At 40.2% G+C, this 13,802-nt stretch overlaps 1 protein-coding gene across 3 annotated transcripts in view; it reads right to left on the bottom strand.

The window, feature by feature from the left end:
• FER (FER tyrosine kinase) overlaps window positions 1-13,100 on the bottom strand; it is a 411,880-nt gene extending 398,780 nt beyond the window's left edge. For 2 of the 3 annotated variants that reach the window (XM_037138612.2, XM_037138614.2), the window contains exon 1: window positions 12,456-12,998. The gene's annotated coding sequence lies outside the window, so the exon portion shown is untranslated. Of the gene's footprint in view, window positions 1-12,455 lie in introns of all 3 variants that reach the window. The other variant, XM_037138616.2, reaches the window with a different exon arrangement.
• Window positions 13,101-13,802: the final 702 nt, after the last annotated feature.

Below are 13,802 nucleotides of genomic sequence, written 5' to 3'. Positions count from 1 at the left end.
AGGTCCACAAGGGGAAAGCCTATCTGAAAGTATATCTAACACAAGAGAAAGCCACTGGGCATGTCCTGAGGCCATTCTTTGGGACCAGAGGCCATTCTTTGGGACCACTGAATCCATCCATTCCTGAAGACAGTACACTCCTGTGCACCCCAGTGCCCTAAACTAATACGAGTAGGGTTTTGATCTCACGAAGAAATTTAAAAATCTAATATTATTACCAGTTACCAGATGAAACTGCTATCAGTTTTCAAATGGAAAAAACTAAAGCCACTTATTTTTTAAAATATATTTTATTGATTATGCCATTAGTTGTCCTATTCGCCCCTTCATTCCCCTCTACCCTGCACACCCCTCCCCCACCATTCCCCCCCTTTCATTTATGTCAATGTGTCACAAGTTCTATAGAGTCTATACTTCCCATACTATTCTTGCTCTCGCTGTCTATTTTCTACTTAGTGTCTATGCTACTTATTCTCTGTACCTTCTCCCCCCTTCTCTTTCTCTCACTCACCTGTTGCTAACCCTCCATGTGATCTTCATTTTTATGGTTTGCTCCTGATCTAGCTGTCCTCTTAGTTTGCTTTTGTTTTAGGTGTGGTTGTTAATAACTGTGAGTTTGTTGTCCTTTCACTGTTCATCTTTTTTATCTCCTTTTTCTTAGATAAGTCCCTTTAACATTTTATATAATAAGGGCTTGGTGATGATGAACTCCTTGAATTTGACCTTATCTGAGAAGCACTTTATCTGTCCTTCCATTCTAAATGAATGCTTTACTGGATAGAGCAATCTTGGATGTAGGTATTTGCATTTCATGACTTGGAATACTTCTTTCCAGCCCCTTCTTGCCTGTAAGGTCTCTTTTGAGAAATCTGCTGACAGTCTGATGGGAACTCCTTTGTAGGTGACTGTCCCCTTATCTCTTGCTGCTTCTAGGATTCTCTCCATTTTAATCTTGGCTAATGTAATGATGATGTGCCTTGGTGTGTTCCTTCTTGGGTCCAACTTCTTTGGTACTCTCTGAGCTTCCTGGATTTCCTGGAAGTCTATTGCCTTTGCCAGATTGGGAAAGTTCTCCTCTATTATTTGTTCAAATAAGTTTTCCACTCATGGCTGTTCCTCTCCCCCTTCTGGTACCCCTATAAATAAGATGTTGGAACATTTAAAGATGTCCTGGAGGTTCCTAAGCCTCTCCTCATTTTTTTGAATTCTTGTTTCTTCATTCTTTTCTGTTTGGTCATTTTTTTTCTTCCATCTGTTCCACTCCTCCATTGACTTGAGTCCCAGTTTCCTTTCCATCACTATTGGTTTCCTGTGCATTTCCCTTCATTTCAATTAGTTTAGCCTTCATTTGTTCCTCTAATTTGTGCCTAAAATCAACCAGTTCTGTGAGTATCCTGATCACCAGTGTTTTGAACTGTGCATCTGAGAGGTTGGCTATCTCTTGGTCACTTAGAATTATTGGCTCTGGGGCTTTGAGCTGTTCTTGAACCATAATGTTTTGGTCTGCTTGCACCTGTTATGTATGAGGGTTGGAGCCCTAGGCGTTCACCAGGGTGGGGCCACCCAGGTTGCTGGGTTGTAATGCTGTATGTGGAGGCGCGGTCAGAGAGGAGCAATGGCATTTGTTCCACTCTCTCTCTCTCTTGGATTTCAGTCCCCTGTGCTGCTTCCCACAAGCAAACTGGACCCCCTTGGTGCCAGCTCCCAGGTGTGTGGGCCTTTGCACCCTCCGGGACCCTGTGGGTCTCTCCAACAAACTCTCTGTGAGCTTGGGAGCCTCTCTCCGCACCTCAACCCCGAAAGTTTTTCCAATTGGTGCTTTCAGGCTCTAATTCACATCGCTGGGGCCCTAGCCTGCGTGGTCTGTCTCACTGCTTGCTCCTTTGCTTGGTTTATCTGCGTGCAAATGTGTGATCTCGGTCAGCCAGCTGCCTTGCACCCTTACTGGGCCCACCCGTTGCCACCCCACACCTGGGATCCGCCAATGGCCACCTATGCGCCTGGGTTGGTCTGGTGGATCTTTCCTGCCCAACCCCACTCAGCCAGCCACTGACTCCGCCCCTCTTACCTGTCTGGCTGAATGGTACATTGTTGTCGGACTACCATACAGTTCAATCTCCTGTGTTTTGGCTTTGTTTTTGTTATTAAAACTTTGTTGTCTTTAAACTTGGTTGTGTGAGGAGGCACAATGTTTCTACCTATGCCTCCATCTTGGCCAGAAGTCTAAAGCCACTTATTTGCCTAAATTCATACAACTAATTACTGTTGGCACAGATTCAACCCCAGGAGGGTCTGGGTCTAATACCCATGCTCTTTCCATTACGCTATACTCTCAAAAAAAAGTCTGAAACTCCCCTATGCTTTATAGTTATCTGTAACTATAAGGTAAACCCTTACATGGAATGAGTACTCTACTGTCACTTGTTGAGTGACCAAAAAAGGAAAAATCCTATGCCTTCCTACTCTGTTCTGTTGCTGCAATAACTTGCCTCCTGTGTGACACAGAGCATTTCTGCATTATTTTTATAATACAGGCTCCCTCCAGGACATGTCTATTTCTTTACTATCATATCCTCTTTCAAAAACCATGATATTACTGTATACAATACTGCATTATTTTTATAATACAGGCTCCCTCCAGGACATGTCTATTTCTTTACTATCATATCCTCTTTCAAAAACCATGATATTACTGTATATAATAGTAAATGTTCCTAACTTAAGCTATCAGTTCGATTTCAGAACACCTATTCCAATCACAGGGTAAGTCAAGATCCAAAACACAAATAAGAAATCAGAACCTCAGAAGAGGCCATCACCAGGGTCTAGCTACTATTCTGTTATTATCAATTGTGAAACTCAGAAAAGGACATCTATATTACCCTGTGAGTGTTATTTATGTTAATATTTTAAGATATTTGTAACAACGACATTAACTCTGAAAAGTATCGGCTATTTATAAACAGTCAAATCTCTTTCAAATATTATTGTTGTGGGTGAGAGAGAAGGGTAACAAAACAGGATTTATGCATATAACATCCCTGACATTTTCAAGAAATCCACCTAAAAACTATGCAAATTTTTGTCAGCATTGGAACACTCAATAATAAATGTTTCACAAGTCAACTTTCATTTCCCTAGAAGGCGTGGTGGATTGATTCACATCTGGATCTAAGATACTAGATTAAACATTCCTTTTATAAATTTATTCAAAAAAATTTTTAAAGGAACATTCATTTTCTGGCTAAAATCCACAACTTTCTCATGCCTCTTTACTTTTACTTTACTTCTAGCAGCTGTTTTTCTTTTCCAGAAAAATATTTTACAAAGAGACAACATACCACCACCTAAAAGGAATTATAATACAGGACAAACTCAAGAGAACAGTCCAAGACAAGATGTGGATATTGGGCAGTTAGCTAGGGTCAGGTACATCTTAGGATCTCACTACCAATAACAGAAATTCATTTCAGCAAAACTGTAAATATTTCAACATGGACCTTTATTGTCACTCCCAAATAATTAAAACTGCTGTTAAATTCAGGCCTGCTAATAGTTTTCTATATTCAGACATTGCCATTTGTATTTATTTCAGGTTTAGCATATGAAAGACCTACATTCAAATCCTAGGTCTTCTTGGATAAAGGATGAGACCTGAAATTGGTTCCTGATCACAAAAAGAAAACATGTACAAGCTATCCAATTTACAAGGTTGTCCTAAAAATAAAAACAAATGTACCAAAAGTACCTAGAACTTTTAGTAGGCACTAAATATTAATGCTCCTCCTTAATAACAATATCTGAATCCACATAATTTACAAAAAAACTTGTACTGACAGAAACTGTTTCTATCTTGGAGATTAAAATGTTGAGAAGGGGTGAAAAACTATACATAGTAATTATACAAATGCAATATAATGATACAAATATATCAGTAAGAGAAAAATCAGCCTGTTTGTACAACAAAGTTCCTATTATATATAAATCTAGATAAAGATCCATATAGTTTTCCAATATAAATGTTTATAAATTAGGATAGTGATCTAACTACTTATTTGTCATTAATAACAATCTGAGAGAGTTGCATTGTTTAGTTTCCTTTAATTACTATTCCAAATTTGCTCAATACATAGAAAGTAAAGGGGCCTGACAAAGTGATGGTACTGAAGGATAATATATTAGTTTGGAGTACATTCAGAATAGATATGAAATGTGACAGTGGCTGAATCTGTGTCGTTAGAAAGTATACTGAAACAAAAAGGAAATGCTTGAAAATCCTTCCTTTGTTCCAAAGCAAAGCAAAAATTTAAAAAACCTTAGTAAAAGCTGAAATGACAATTAACCAGTATAAGAGTGTATAGAAAGCATGTGATTCTGAAGGAAATATAATTCAAGAGAAAGTCAGGACACTGCACAAACCATTTCATGAAGTAAGAGATGGTATGGCTGCTAGGGTATGACCCAACTGGTATGGCCCAACTGTTACCCAAACTGATTAGAAGAGTCAAATGCATTTTTCATTCTATAATGTGAAATTAACAAAAGAGCCCCACCAACCGACAAGACAAACTTGGGAAATCCTCCCAAGCTAGGCATTCAGAGAATAGAAGGGACACAAACTACAGAAGTCTCCAACTCCAAGCCGACAACACACCCAAGAAATGGTAGCAAGCAGCAAGCATTACAGTGATCAAGGACTAACTCTTCACCTTTGTTACAGTGCTAGAAATACTCCTGTTTTGCAAACCCCAGGACACAAGTGTCGAGAATAAGAACCTTGCATATATACTAATGATATAATGCAAAAACAACAGCCTTCATTTTGGAAGCAAAATATGGCTTAACAACTTTAATGACTAGAGTCCTATTATACAATTGTTAAGGGTCTAAAGGAATCACTTAATTTTTTGACTGTATTTTACAGAGCTAGTTATGTCCTAGATCCACAAAGGTTCCAAGAAATGCCACTTGCCAATATCAAGGGTCTCATGAACATTGTCTCCTTTTTATTTATTGATTTGACAGAGAGAGGAGGGAGGAAGGGAAGGGGAAGAGGGAGAGAGGGACACAGAAAAAGAAAGAGAAGCATCAGCTTGTTCCACTTATTTATGTATTTAATGGTTCTTTCTTGTTTGTGCCCTGACCAGAGCTGGATCTGGCAACCTACTGAACTTCCCAGCCAGGGCCTGAATGTTGTTTTTCTGTCTTCATCTAACTGAATATTATACAGACTACATCCACAGAGAACAAGGCATTTAAAAGCAATCTCATATGCAAAGATACAAGTTTAAAGATACTTTTCTAAACCAATGTAAAAAACATTTTTATATACTACAATATAAAACTTAGTATATATTTATATACTAAAATTTAGTATATATTTATATACTAAAATGCCTCGAACATAAATATTCCAATATTGAGCCCTGGATGGTGTGGCTCGGTGGACTGAGTGTTGGCCTGTGAACTAAAGGGTAGCCAGTTCGATTCCCAGTCATGGCACAGGCCTGGGTTGTGTGCCAGGTCCCCAGTAAGGAGCATGAGAGAGGCAACGACATATTGATGTTTCTCTCCCTCTCTTTCTCCCTCCCTTCCCCTCTAAAAATAAAATAAATAAAATCTTATAAAAATAAAAGAATAAAAATAAAAAGTAGAGAGGCATTCATTTCAGGAAAATGTGTGACTTGGGTCTCAACTGTAGTACTGAAAGGTGTGTCTCAAGTATTTGTTACTAATAATAGTTACACACTTTTTTCAGTGACTCACTTTCCTCAATAAATCACAATACATTCAAGTTTATCCCTATAATGATACCATTTTTAATGACTTGTATTCTGATATGCTTTCTTAAGCAGAAGAAAACAAGATGGAATTACAGAGAGCATGGCGAGAAACAGCACACTGGTGTGTCACATACATAAATATCTTTACCGATGAGAAAAAATGCTGAGAATCATTGACTTAGACTGCCAAATCTGTTTTACTGCCGGATGAAGCAATAAAGACTATCTGGTTCAACTGCTAACTCCTCACTCACTTCAGTGCCTGCTTCATGACATCCAACAACTATAGCCTGGTCTGTGCATTTAAACTGAGTATTTTTAAGAATTAAAACCCTATCGTTATAGAACAGACATTTTGAAATATGGATGTTTACTGAAATTTGCTCCTTAAAAATCAATCATACATAAGTAGGAAGCAGAAAACATTCAACTAAGAGTTTTATGTATTATTATATTTGAAAATACAGTTTAAGCTTTAAACAGATAAATTAAATGTGATTTAAGGTAGAGAGGAAAACTAGAGATTTAAGAAAGTAATATTTAGTTTTCCTATACCACTTTTAGGCAAACAGTTTGGCCTAAACTATGGTTTAAATGAAAGGAATTTTGAGAAACAATCTAACAATAGATGATAATCTAAGGTGAAAGAAAAATAATTTAGGAATTCAGACAAACTAGACATATTTTGAGGTTAAAAAGCACTTAAATTTGTGACTATCCCTATTGAGAGTAATCAAAGAACTATACAAGAACAGCTAATCACAGGTATTTCTAACTATTTGCTATGTCTATACAAAATGTCATTCACTTTAGGTAAACTTAATGTAATTATTTTAATTTCCTAAGTCTAAAATTTAGGGACTTTTTAAGATGTTAGAATAAATACAGTAATACTAGGACAGATAAAATTAAAGCAGAAATTGAGGACATTCTAAATTCAGGCATTTTACCTACTGTATTTTTCAGACCATAAGACACACATAGGTTTTAGAGGAGGAAAATAGGAAAAAAATTTTGAAGCAAAAAATGTGGTAAAATATTTAATAACATAAATAAATAATATTTTACCAATGTAAATGTAAACAGAACTCCACAGCTGCATTAACAACCATTATTCCTCCCAAATGGGAGGGGGGTCTTATAGTCCAAAAAATGCGGTACATTGTCTCATTTCTTCTTCACAACAACCATGTGAGGCTATTCAATCATCCCCATCTTACAGATGAGGAAACTGTTTTCAAGAGATTAAATAACTTGCCCAACATCCCACAGAAGAATTTCCAGATCTCTAACGGAAACCCAGATTATCCAGCTCAAAAAAAAAGAACACATCACTACACGCTGTGACCTAGCAAGAAACATCTCCACTAAAATTGTCAATCTTTTCATTAAAACCTTCTAAAGGAGGAGACAATGTCAAGCTTTATAGTGTAATGATATACAGACTAAAAATTTATCATACTTTCATAAGTATATATGTTTCAGAAATAATTCCAAATTATACATCACATTAAATTTTAAAAAGCTGAATACATAATATCCCAAAAGTGAAAACATTTGAAAATTTTTATAGAAAGGCACTTAGTAAATTCCATGCTACCTATATATTTTGAATTCTAAAGAAAAACTTGAGAGGCCCCATAATGCATCAGACATAAAGCAGTTTTATATGGGTAACTAGGATTACATTTATATTTATAAAATAAGGAAAAGTAGATCATTGCTTGGGTCTGATTCTTTTGTCCTGACTTTAATATGTCCTATATTTATTCTTTTCCATTTTTTCTTCAAGATTTTGGAAATCTCTTCTAACTTAAGGAAACTGAGTCTCAAGTTCAGGAACTCCTGCAAGTTTAAATGCAAGGGCAGATATACCACAATGAAAATCATATAACTGCAATGATTGATGAATATTAGAGAAAAAACAAGAGTTTCAGTTATTTCCCAAAGCATTAACTATCATGAAATTGTTGGTGATGTTTCTTATCTAGGTTTTTTTTACTGAATTTATTTTAAAGCATTTAACTTTCATAATAAAAATTAAAGAGAAAGGTGAAAAGGAAAGATAGAGGAAGTCAGGGAGAAAAATACCTAGAGCTTTGATTAAAAAATATCTAAACATCTTATTCATTCCAAAGTTCCAAAACTGTGACTTCCTTCATCACATTTCTCTCAGTGATGTAGTAAATTAACCATATATAAACTTGCCAGAGACAAATGAGATATGAAAAAATAATGAGTTAATCCAAAGATCTATAAATTCTGAGACATAGCTCTTAACTGCAATATTTAAGAAACTAGCTATATACATTAGTAAGTATGAAAAACAGATTTAGGGTAAACTAAAACTGAAAACCAGGATTCAAATACTTAAGAATGCAGAAATTTCCTAAGTATGGAAAAATTAAAAAAACAATAAACACATATGTGAACTTAGAGGCCATTTCATATTTCATTATAAAATGAAGAGAACTTATATATTAAAATTTTAATTATCTTTTAGCTACACCACGAAACAACACCCAACAAAGTTTTGAGCCTTATCAAATCATTCTAATTACCTACTTTTCCATGGAATATTTTAAAAGTTCACATACCTAAGCTTTTTTATTATAAAACCACATTCTTATTCTAAAATAACATATTTAGATCGATCCAATATATTAAGTATATTACCAATACATTGTATAATTTATAGCCCCATTCTACCTGTCTTCAAAAAAACATGCTTATCACTTCTGCCAAGATGGAGGCATTGGTGGATGTGCCATGTCTTCTCACACAACCAAGTTTAGAGACAACTAAATATTAGCAACAGAAAACACAGCCAGAACACAGAAAATTGAACTTTTCAGGAGTCCGTTAACAACAAATTCTTCAGCCTGGCTGGTAAGGGGCGAAACCAGAGGCTGGTGAGGGGTTGCACAGGAGGACTCCGTCAGACGGACTCAGGCGCGGAATCCAGGCGCAGGGTTGGACCTAGTGAGAGACCGAGCGAGCCACCAGGCGAGCGCCGGCGGAGGAGACAGCGGGGAAGCGGTGCTGCGTGTTGACTGTGGTCGCGCATTTGTGCGCCAGCGGACAGGCAGAGAGTGGGCGGTTGGACCGAGGCCGGCGGGTCCCCGCGGCACCATTTCCCCCGCTCTGACCACGCCCCCACATACAGCGTCACAACCCAGTGACCTGGGAGTCCAAGGCACTGCTTCTCACACTTAAAGGGCCAGAACAGACCAAAAATGTCGCAAGATCTCAAAGCCCCAGAGCCCATAGATCTAAGCGATGAAGAAATAGCAAAACTCTCAGACGCACAGTTTAAAACACTGGTCATCAGGATCCTCACAGAACTGGTTGATTATAGCCACAAATTAGACAAATATATGAAGGCGAAACTAATTGAAATGAATGGAATTGCACAGGACACCAACAGCAATGAAAAGGAAACTGGGACTCAAATCAATGGAGTGGACCAGAAGAAAGCAAATAATGGCCAAACAGAAAAGAGTCAGGAAGCAAGAATTCAAAGAAATGAGGAGAGTCTTAGGAACCTCCAGGACATCTTTAAACGCTCCAACATCCGAATTATAGGGGTACCAGAAGGGGGAAAGGAACAGCCACCAGTGGAAAACTTATTTGAACAAATAATAAAGGAGAATTTCCCCAATCTGGCAAAGGAAATAGACTTCCAGGAAATCCAGGAAGCTCAGAGAGTACCAAAGAAGTTGGAAAGATTGCCCAAGAAGGAACACACCAAGGCACATCATAATTACATTAGCCAAAATTAAAATGAAGGAGAGAATCCTAGAAGCAGCAAGAGCTAAGGGGACAGTCACCTACAAAGGAGTCCCCATCAGACTGTCAGCAGATTTCTCAAAAGTGACCTTACAGGCAAGAAGGGGCTGGAAAGAGGTATTCCAAGTCATGAAATCCAAAGACCTACATCCAAGATTGCTCTATCCACTAAAGCATTCATTTAGAATGGAAGGACAGATAAAGTGCTTCTCAGATAAGGTCAAATTCAAGGAGTTCATCATCACCAAGCCCTTATTATAGGAAATGTTAAAGGGACTTATCTAAGAAAAAGAAGTTAAAGAAACATGAACAGTGAAAGGACAGCAAACCCACAGTTATTAACAACCACACCTAAAACGAAAGCTAGATCAGGAGTGGAAACATAGAAATGAAGACCTCAAGGAGGGTTAGCAACAGGGGAGTGGGAGGAGGAGATGGGGGGAGAAGGTACAGAAAATAAGTAGCATAGACAGTAGATAGAAAATAGATGGGGGGGGCAAGAATAGCATGGGAAATATAGAATCTAAAGGACTTGAGACATATGGTCATAAACTAAAGGGAGGGTAATGGTGGGGATGGGGGGTAGGGTGGAGGGGAATGAAAGGGGGAATAGAACAACTGTAACAGCATAAGCAATAAAAAATTTTTTTAAAAAAACATGCTTATTTAAAAATCAAGTACAAAACTAAAATCTATTAACGCAGGAGTCCAATTTTAAAACAAAACTTCTATTTGTATAACAAGTTCATTACATTTTCTTTCTTTTTTCTGACTATCAAAATGCAATTTAATCATCTGGGCCTTGATTTACAAATGACTTCTTACAAGTCATTGTAAGAAGATGATGATGACTTCTTACAAGACTGCTCTATAATAGTCTCATGGAATTAAGTTACAATAGCTTTTGTAAACACTACTCCCATCTACAAATGGAAATAGTCACCTTAATATTTTGGTGTATGTATTTATGCTGGTTCCCCAACTTGATCATTTCAGTTTCTCTGTTCCTTAAAATTTAACAACTGTCTTAAAAAATGTTATTGCCGTGTAGGTAGTTGGGTAGTTACTGAATAATTTGAGTTTTCTGCATTGTTTGATATTTTCCATAGTGAAATACTGGTGGAAAGGAAATGGCAAATTTGAAACAGTCACAGACCAGAGTTATAGTTAACTACTGGTTGAAGATATCTCAAAATGATTTTTCTATCATAAGCCTGGACTATTTCTTCTAATCTTCTGACATCAACCTTTGAAGTAGTACAGAAACTACATTAACAGGACCCTAAATAATACTACGTGTAAATGTTTAATGCTGCTAACCATCAGTGCAGAAGAGAAACAGATCTTCAAAGTCTTTCATGGAAGAAAACAAAACATTTCCACTATGTGCATGTACTCTTTTAATACATTCCCAACACCTTTGGAAACATAGTTCCCTTGGTTCAAGAGTATTAGCAAAAATAGTGTTCCTGGGTTATAAAATATATACTCAGCCTTCCTTTGCATTGACTGACAAACTTGTGGCTCTTCACAGATGTCTTTGTTAATACCAAATAGGTATACCAGGAATAGAACACTGCACTAGTAAAATAATTCTATTTTTGCGGTAGGTTTTTTTTTTCCCTTAATCCTGTTCCCATTCCATAGGATGAAAAGCACTTTCTAATCTTTAACCATGAAATGGTTTTGGTCTATTACTGATTTTTACGTTATACTTTTATATACAGTAGCTCTATTTGAGAAATTCCTTATTATCATAAAATTAGGGAGAAAAATGGTATACTATCCCCTTAGAGTCGTTGATGTCAAAGTGACAGTGAGATCACTGATTATTACATGCACGCCTTACGAATTAAAAAGATTGAAGCTTATTTTTAACTATAAATAAAGGAAAACCAAAGGCTACATTCCTTAATAATTTTTTAGATTTGGAATTGAACAGCACTAAAGGACATCACAAATGTGCCAAGTAAAAAGCGACAACACAGTTAAGTCCTTAATTCGTGTGTGACGTACCCCCTACCAGTACCAATCCAAATAGCGTTGTTGAAGCAAGTTGACTCTAAAAGGAGATTCCAATGGCAGAAAGCTGACCCAAAGGTGCCACCCAACACCTCCTCAATCCTAAATGGCAAGGAGAGAACAGAGCAGAGATTGCCCCTGCTGCACTAGCTTCACACTTAATAGTTTGTCTCTCGACTGCCTCTTCAGAGTCACCTCTGGCCCAGACACGGCCAGGGAGCAGAGGGACCAGGAATGGAAGGTGAGAGATGAAAGCGGGAAGTGAGGAAACCGACCTACGGGAGAAGACCTAGGGCTGGACTGAGCGGGTCAAGAGAGACTGAAGGGCTGGTCAGGGAGAGATCGGGGTTCGGGGTGGCCGCCAGAGCTGGAGGACAGCTGCAGAACAGAAGCACGCAGACAGAAGGGGTGCGGGAGTAATGGGCGGAGCCTACAGTCCCTCCTCCACCACCCCACACCCCGCAGACCCCCGACCCGGCTACGGGGCGGGGCGGTGGCGCCGGCCTCAGCCCCTTCGCGACGGCACCCGCCCTCTCAGTCTCCAGTCCTAGGTAGGTGGGAGGGGCGGGCCTCGTCAGGCCAGAAAGACAGCCGGACCCAAAACCTGAACCAAGAATGCTCTGCCAGGGGCGGAGTAAGGGCGGGAGACCCCGCAGCCTGGGGCCGGGTGGGGGGGGGGGGTGGCCGAGGGCGGAGGAAGAGCATTCGGCGTTCCCTCGGCAGGCAGGGATGAGTCCCAGGCACCCCTCTGAGGGCACCGAATGTAGCTTGAGTTCCCCGCTACCCTTTCCTCCTCTCCCTCCCCCCACAGCGTTGCCCCGGGCAACCGCGCCCGCAGCCGGCGGCGCGAAACTCACTTACCTAGAACCTGACAAGCAGGAGCCCCTCAGACACGGGAGCCAGTCACCACCCCGCGTCACGGGGGCCGCCACAGCCAATGGGTGCCTCTGTCACAAGCCTCTACGGCCAATCCAGATGCACTCCGGTCTCCGAGCACCCTCGAGGCCTCAGCCAATGGGCAGGAACGGAAGGCGGTGCTGCCTGCCGGCCCCCAACCCCCTCCTCCACCACCTCCCAGGAGGCGGGGCGCGGCCGATTGGCTAGGGCCGCGGAGGGTGGGTCTCGGACTCCAAGCCCGGTGGGCGTGCGCGAGCGCCGGGCAGCGGGTGCGGCCGCCGCCCTCGCAGTTCGCTCCCGGGCTGGGGCGGCGTCCTGTGGTCCGTATATTGGCGCTTCTTCGTCCCTGTAGCCTTCTCCTCTTCCAGCCTGTGTCCAGGACTGTCGGGTGGGAGTCAGGGCGGGATGGCCCGGAGGCGGACAGCGGCGTCACAGGAAACTTTGGGAAACTAGCCTGGCCGCGGCCGGGAAGTGGCCGGGCCCGGTGTGATAAGCTGGGACAGCCTGGAAGGGACTACCCGGCGGATCCGCAACCGGAAAGGAATTCGGAGGGTGGGGGCGGAGGCGTGATTAAAATATTAAGTGTGCCCTCAGGGCGCTGGGTGATCTCCGGAGCTGGAATCTCCGGGAATGAAAGCGGCTTTGGGAGCGCGCCTCGCGACCCCTAAGTACGCATTTTTCACCCTCAGAATCAGTGACTTTTTCCTGTTCGTTTTACTTGCATCAATTGTATTTTCAGAATGATTTTCCTCTCCCTCAGTGCACTCTGAGTGGCTTAAAGGCAGGAGCTGTCTTTCCCATCCCTGTTATTACCGAGCCTGAGACCAAAAAAAAAAATGGCTACACGATCAATGCTGGAATTGTGGTGGATGTTGTTTAAAAGCGTCCTTTGAGTGCTCCTTACCTCTTCAAGAGTCTAGAATGTGTGAAGAACAGAAATTGGTTTGCGTTTCCAGGGAAGCTGTTTCTGAAGCGTCCTTCGCCAAAAGAATTTAGTGGGAAATGAGTAATGTGAGCTAAACAAAGATAACTAGGTGATCAGAAACAGTATTAGTCACTAATTCAAGGGTGTGTTCCTGTGGCCGACTTTTTAATGTACCAGGCACTTTGGTTGTATCACATTCTTTGCCTGGAGCAAATCTAACTTCAACCAGCTCCATCTCCACCCTACACTCCTTTAAAACTTTGTGGGAGCCAAGCAAGAGGGGTGAATATATATATATATATATTTTTTTTTTCCCCTAAACACGGTTATTTGTTGTGAAAGTCCCACACATAGAAAAACATAAATTTTAAATGGGACTTTTTTCT

This window comes from Artibeus jamaicensis, unplaced genomic scaffold, assembly GCF_021234435.1.
Source record: "Artibeus jamaicensis isolate MK-2021 breed Jamaican fruit bat unplaced genomic scaffold, CSHL_Jam_final contig_402, whole genome shotgun sequence".
In the NCBI taxonomy this organism is placed as follows: domain Eukaryota; kingdom Metazoa; phylum Chordata; class Mammalia; order Chiroptera; family Phyllostomidae; genus Artibeus; species Artibeus jamaicensis.
Note: the sequence above shows the minus strand (reverse complement) of the source record. Positions and strands in the feature narration are given on the sequence as shown.